The sequence below is a fragment of the Durio zibethinus genome, chromosome 7 (assembly GCF_047325235.1).
Source record: "Durio zibethinus cultivar Kanyao isolate XHJ-2024 chromosome 7, ASM4732523v1, whole genome shotgun sequence".
NCBI classification, from domain to species: domain Eukaryota; kingdom Viridiplantae; phylum Streptophyta; class Magnoliopsida; order Malvales; family Malvaceae; genus Durio; species Durio zibethinus.
This window is the reverse complement of record NC_143168.1, coordinates 26,171,061-26,177,936: the sequence shown is the minus strand read 5'-3', so window position 1 is coordinate 26,177,936 and position 6,876 is coordinate 26,171,061. Positions and strand designations below refer to the sequence as shown.

Below are 6,876 nucleotides of genomic sequence, written 5' to 3'. Positions count from 1 at the left end.
GGAAAGTTGTTCTGCAGAATGCAAAGTTACAAAGTTTCCATCCAATTTTGAGGTTTTCAAAGAATGGTGTAATAAGAGAGAAAATTAAGGAAAAGTGAAATCAAAGAAAAAAACCTAAGAAGAAAAAACAAAAAACAAAAGAAAATTGCAGGCTTGCAACAATCAATTGGTGGATCTTATGGCTTGCAACTAAATCAATAGATTCATATATTTATGTTATGTAAAATATTAAAATTCATATATTTAAATTATATTTTACATAAAAATTACATATTATAATTTATTTTACACAAAAAAAATATATAAAATTGAATAAAAAATAACTTAAACTTAAAATTATGCTAATTGCTTTGACTGAGAATTTAAGTTATTCTTCTAATGCTGTATTCTCCCCTAATTTATCTGTATACAAAATCTTGCTCATGCGAACGACCTCTTCTGGGCAATTACTTAACTTATTTTTTATTAAAAAAAAAAAAAAAAAAAAAAAAACCTTGCGGTTGCATAATGTGACTTCAAGATGTATTTTCAAACAAATATATTTAAAAGAAGATTTTGGCAATGCCATTTCTACCACACATTTTTTTAGAACATTTCTACCCCACTTTTAATTCTTTCAAATCAATATATTAAATAAATGTTAGCAATTTTTACATTGTATTTTTTTAATAAAAAAAGTTATAAATTAAAAATTAAAAAAAATTACAGGTATTGAAATTTAAGTTTTAGATATTATTTTTTTAAAGTAATTATATAAATTAATTGAATTACATTTCGTGTTCAATTTTTACATTATATTAATATTGGAAGAAACTACTAATCAAACTCATTCAATTCTTTTTATAAAATAGATATATGATACATTCACATCTTCTCAAAGAAGGGCAATTTAATTATGTTTATCCCTATATACATATAGTACTCTAAACTTTTGATTGTGTACCAAAACAAAACAAAACTCTAGATTCTTTTATATATATATATATATATATATTTTTGTCAGGAAAAAATTTAGAAACAAAGAAGATTATTTGAAATTTTCAAACTTATAAATCGTTTATCAACAAGAAATCGTGAGGAGATTTTGTCCTAAGTGAGTTAGTACCCAATATTTATCCCTTATCACTTCTGCCAACTTTGGTTGGCGACTTTTAGACTTAAATTTACAAGACTTCACCTAATCTTATTAAGAATGAACAGGAATAGCCAAAACAAAGCTGATTAAATATTGGAAGTGCATGGAAATGGAGGAAAGGCTTATTATTTAAGCTTTGTTGATTAAAGAAACAAGTATTCGTTTTCTATTTGGGTTTGATCTCATGCTTATTAATGAAAATAAATATTTCCACAAGAAAGTTATGTAAAATTACCTTACAAATGCCAAATACATGAAATAGAACTTGTAAAAGTAAGCATGACAAGCATATTGACAAACTATATATACAGTCAGCACATGATGAATGAGATTTTGATTTTTTTTTCTTTGTTAAAAAATTGTTTATTTAGTGTAGGGTCCAAATTTCAATCTAACATTTTTTAATTAGAAAAGAAAGTATTACAACTTGAATGTAAGATTAATCTATATTTTATGTCCTAACACCCTTGATCACTCAAGATAAACCTGGATTATTTTTTTAAAACAAGGTTTCGAAACTTTATCCAACACATTTTCCCTTAAATCGATCCAAGCTTGTTTATTTATTTATTTATTTTTATCTCTGGTGACTTATTCCTCTAGACTTGTAGAAAACCAACCCTCCATATTTTAATATTTAATTATGACATTTGTATTGTAATTGTTGTTGTTATAAGGCACACCTTGATTAAATTTTGACTTTCTAAGCTTAAAAAGGATTAACTAGGCAGAGCACTTCTAGAATAAAACCTCAGCTTTGAAAATTTGTTTGTGTTAAAACCTGGGTTTTTCTGATTATTCAGACTCTGTCCCTTTCTCTAAATAGAAATCTTCTAAACTATATTGAAAAACAAACTTCTTAATGATCAAAAGCTTATAACCCCAAAAGGAAATGGAGAGAAAAAAACTAATCCATTTTTCTAAAGTTGAAACTTAACTTAATTGGTTTATACAGTACCTTTAAAGAAATGACATCCAATAGAATTGAAATTCAAATCTTAATATTTATAATTTTTACTTTATCTTCGAATTGCAATCTCATTCTTAAAAAAAAAAAAAAAAATTAGTAAAATGGAATTACAAAGAAATAATATGGTTGGACAATATAGATCATGACATCACATTTATTATATATAAAAAATAAAACCCAAAAAAATGAAATTGAGAGACCTATTCAAAGCTAAGATTGATTAAAAGAAAGGAATTAGTATTTCAAACAGAAGAAAACGGTAGTATTTTATGTCTATAATTTGAACTGATCTTCAACCTGCAGAAGCTTCTACTGTTTAAAAAAGAAGATTTGCTTTGATTTTACTATATGAAAATTTTTTTTAGTAATATCACCATTTCAAGTCTCTTTTTTTTCTATTAGGTTGGTGGTGGCAAAGAAATTTTCAATCTTTGTTTACTTATATAACTACCCTTTTAACAAAAACTAGCTTCAGGTTCTCCAGTTGAATTTCACTATCTCATTCTCTGTTGGAGACAATGGCATCCTACAAAATTCTAGTTTTTCCAGCCTTGCTCCTGGTCTTGTTGCCGATAGCCGCTAAAGGAGATCTTGACTTATCACCTGCCCTGGCTCCTTTCTATCGTACCTTCCCCACCTCCATTTCTTGTCAATCTTGTACAGATAAAAATGGAGTTTTCAATGAAAAATATAGCTTCTAATCTAACTTGTATAGTTTTCTTTGTTGAAAAACAGACAGGTTGTGTGATGAAGTTGAGTGTGGAAAGGGAACATGCAAAGCAAACATAAGCTACCCTTTGAGCTTCATCTGTGAGTGTGATCCTGGTTGGAAGAGAACTAGTGATGACAACAACACTGATGATTCTATTAAGTTTCTCCCATGTGTGATTCCGAACTGTAAGTTTTTTTTTTTTTTTTTCCCTCGTTTATCTGTTTCTTCAAAACATAGCAGAATATTATTCAAGTTGGGAAGTTGATCAACTAAGCTTCTGGTTATTTCAGGTACTCTTCATTACTCCTGCCAGCCAGCTCCTCCTCCAGTACCACAGAAAGAAGTTCCTCTGAATATATCTTTCTATGATCGTAATCACCTTGACAGCCATCTCAACCATCATTTTTTATCCCCAAATCTGTCATAGTTTTCAGCTTCTTTGCTAACAGTTCTTTTACCTTTGTTATTTGTGGTTGTTGTGATAGCTTGCTACTGGGCTTACTGCGGAGAAGGAACATGCAACAAAACAGCAACGTACAATCATGTATGTGAATGCAAACCTGGGTTCTCCAATCTTCTCAACAAAACATACTTCCCTTGCTATAGTCCATGTAAGAACACAAACTCGAAATTTTAGTGCACGATTGTTCAAGTTCAATTAAGAGCAACAAACTTAGAGAAACTGATCAAACTCATGGCCTTTTTATTTCTAAGGTACACTTGGATCTGATTGCTCCCGCCTTGGGATTACAGTTCAAAATCAACAATCAACACCAGCTCCAGCTGGTGGAAAAGGTGAAGTTACCATGCAAACTCTCTAATAAAATAGAAGTTTTAAGGCACACATACTAGCAGCAGTTATAGAGAATACAAAACCACGAATGCCAGTCATATCCAACATCCCAAAAGAAATTTATGAAAACCATATAAAAGTAAGCCTGATGAGTGAAGGCGCTACTATCATGTATTGGCATGTATTAATTGAGAACATAAGTCAAACCCAGGATCTGTTTTCAACAACTTACCCTTGTTTTACGTTAGCTATTTTTTTCAACTTCAGACTACTTGTGTTTTTAAATGCTTGCTTACATTTGTACAAATTGACTTAAAGGTTTTCATATATGACTTCATATAAAAGCCAAAAATGCATTAGTTTATACACAAATTTGACTCAACAAATAATGACAATTGTTCTGTTTCAAACTCTCATCCTTCTTTCTCTCTATCTTATTTTCAGCTAGCACATTCTTGCCAGGGAAGCTTCATTGGGCGGCCATTTTGATGATGTCCATGGCTATGGTTCTATGGAAGTAGGATGTGCAATAAATCAGGCCCTCAGCTCACCAGCTTATAGTGTCATAGTGTCATCGTCGGTTATACTTAGATATATGAAGTACTATTGATTTGATTCTTCTATGTTTTTTCAGTCTGTATATGTGAATAAAAGAAGTTGGGCTCAGTGAGGGATGATTGCTGTTAAAGAACTCTATTGTCTATTACAGTTATTTTTTGTATATTATAGTTATACCTTTTTCTTTTTTGGTTATTTGTAAATAAACTAGTTTGTCTCAAGCACCAAATATATTGTCCCCAACCAAAACCTGCTCCTATACGCCCCATCCCAAGACCCAAACATTTTTTCTCTCAGAATTCATGCTAAGAACAAAAGAAGGAAAAATTAAAACTGCACTATGATACAAATTGGCTAGGTAAATGTAACTGATTCTGAGCTAGATGTTCATATGTGGCCGATGACCAACGTTAATAGATGTCAATTCAAATGAAAATAGTGTCGAAAGAAAGATCACTCCTATGTAAAGTTGCTGAGATAGTGAGAAAACTAGTTACCCTCCAACGGTTAAGGGAAAGACAAAAGAGACAAAGGAACTGCTAGGTGGTGGGTGAGAATGGGGTTGGGAATTGGGGGAGACACCAGAGAGGAGGGGAGCAAAAGAAAAGACAAGACACCCTAACATGCTTATATAATGTGATCCTGGTTAAGTACTCTTTACCTTGATCATTCACTCTTCTCAGTTAATTAACCAAAGCAGGATTGATAAACAGAGTTAAGAACAAGTTACAAACCATGAGACGATTGCCACATTTCCTACACAACAATAGTCACCAAAGAACCTATTACAGCCTCAAAGCACAGTGTTTAAGACTTCCAAGTCAGGTGTCTTTATTTACAGGTTCACCCTGTCTGCAATTCTGCATTCTTAGATGACTAATGGAAAGGCTGGCACTACCAACAAATCTCAGGCATGATACTACCAGATTCACTCTGAAAATGTCCTGTTATATGCTACCGGGTTCATAGGGTTGCTTATATATTCAATGTTTCATTACTTCTAGTTATAAGAAATTAGGAAACAAACGCCCCAATTTAACATGAAATTCAAAGTAGGCCATTCCAAAAACCATATAACTAAGCATTAAGCAATTCAGGCCATTTCCAAGTGCCAATTATTCCACATTCTACAGCTAGTCTATAGTATACATTTAATAATCCAAACTTTGCAACAATTACCCTACAAATGATCTCAAACATCAAATAACAAACAACATAAGAAATCCATAAACAAATCTAACCCAAGAACTTCAGAAACAACCACAACAAGGAAATTAAATAGATCATTGCAAGAATTAAAAAAAAAAAAACAACACAATCATTAACCAGTTCAATTTCATTTCCAAAATCCCCAATTATTCCACATTGTTCAATTACTCTACACAACATCAAAATCCAAAATTTTTGCAACAAATTCCCCCCCACAGAAATTAAAATCTCCACAAACATCAAATAATAAACAACAAAAATAAAACTTCCACCTCACCTCTGTCTCACACTTTTCTTTTATCACTTAGTAATAACCTCCACACCAGTCTTCCCAGCAATAATAACAGAGGTAGCCATCCCTAAAAACAACCCATGTTCCACTACACCTTCCAAGGCAGAAATCTCTTTCCCAGCTCCAAATCCATCTTTGATTAGATTCTTAAAATACAAATCCACAATGTAATTTCCATTATCGGTAACATAAGGCTTTTCACTACCATCCCCTATTAACCTCAACTTTGCTTCACAACCCAACTCTTTAAACAACCCTTCAAGTCTAACTAAATTATATTTCCAACAAAACTGCACAACTTCAACAGGCATAGCTAAACCACTTCCTCCAAGTCCTGAAACAAGCTTACTATCATCAGCTACCACAATGAAGGAAGATGAGGCTGCTTCAACCATTTTTTCACGCAAAAGTGCACCACCTCGGCCTTTAACTAAGTCAAGGTTAGGATCAACTTCATCAGCACCATCAATAGCAAGGTCAATATGGGGATGCAAGTCAAGGGTAGATAAAGGGATTTTAAGTGATGCAGCTTGTTCTTGTGTTCTTTTTGAGGTCGGGATTCCTATGATGTTAGAAAGTTGACCTGTGGAAAGGAGTTGGCCTAGTTTGTCAACCACAAATGCTGCTGTTGAGCCTGTTCCTAGGCCTAGGATCATGCCTGACTTGACTGACTCAACTGCTTTGTCAGCTGCAAGTTTTTTGAGATTATCTTGGGAAAGGACTGGGGCAGATTGGGACCTGATGCAGAATGGTTTCTGGGTTGGGGTGCTTAGGTTAAGAGGAGTGCTGCGTAGGATAAAAGGGGTGGTGGAGGTGTTGTGAAGGGAGGAGAGGTGGAGGGTTAAGGAAGCCATTGGTTTTTGGTGAATGGGATGACGAGTGAAATGGGGCCTTTAGAATCTATCTAGTTTTTGTGGGGTTTTGGTTTGATGAAGGTATGTAGCCAATGGCTGGTTTTTGCATTGGGTTTGACCTGTATTTGTTCTATTGGTGTTTGGTGAACTTTGGGTTAAAGGTCGAAGGATAGGAGAAGGAACTTTTGAGGGTTAGTTGGACACTTGGATGATTTTGCTGGTGGGTGGATGTTTTTTTTCTTTGTAAAATATTGTTTTGCTTGTTATAGAGAGATCTTGGGCCTTCGGGGGTTGGAGAACTTTGATTCTCGCCTAAAAAATTCACCTATGACTATTTTTCACTATAATTTTCT

General features: G+C 33.1%; 2 pseudogenes across 2 annotated transcripts; one reads left to right on the top strand and one right to left on the bottom strand.

Moving 5' to 3' along the window:
* Positions 1-2,868: 2,868 nt before the first annotated feature.
* Positions 2,869-4,661, top strand: LOC149518259 (uncharacterized; annotated as a pseudogene). The gene is made up of 5 exons (XR_016343724.1): positions 2,869-3,002; positions 3,108-3,188; positions 3,303-3,428; positions 3,532-3,612; positions 4,055-4,661. The product of XR_016343724.1 is annotated as an uncharacterized LOC149518259 (transcript).
* An 828-nt stretch (positions 4,662-5,489) lies between these two features.
* On the bottom strand, positions 5,490-6,793 carry LOC111277194 (putative ribose-5-phosphate isomerase 3, chloroplastic pseudogene; annotated as a pseudogene). The gene has a single exon (XR_016343723.1). The product of XR_016343723.1 is annotated as a putative ribose-5-phosphate isomerase 3, chloroplastic pseudogene (transcript).
* Between the last annotated feature and the right edge of the window lie 83 nt (positions 6,794-6,876).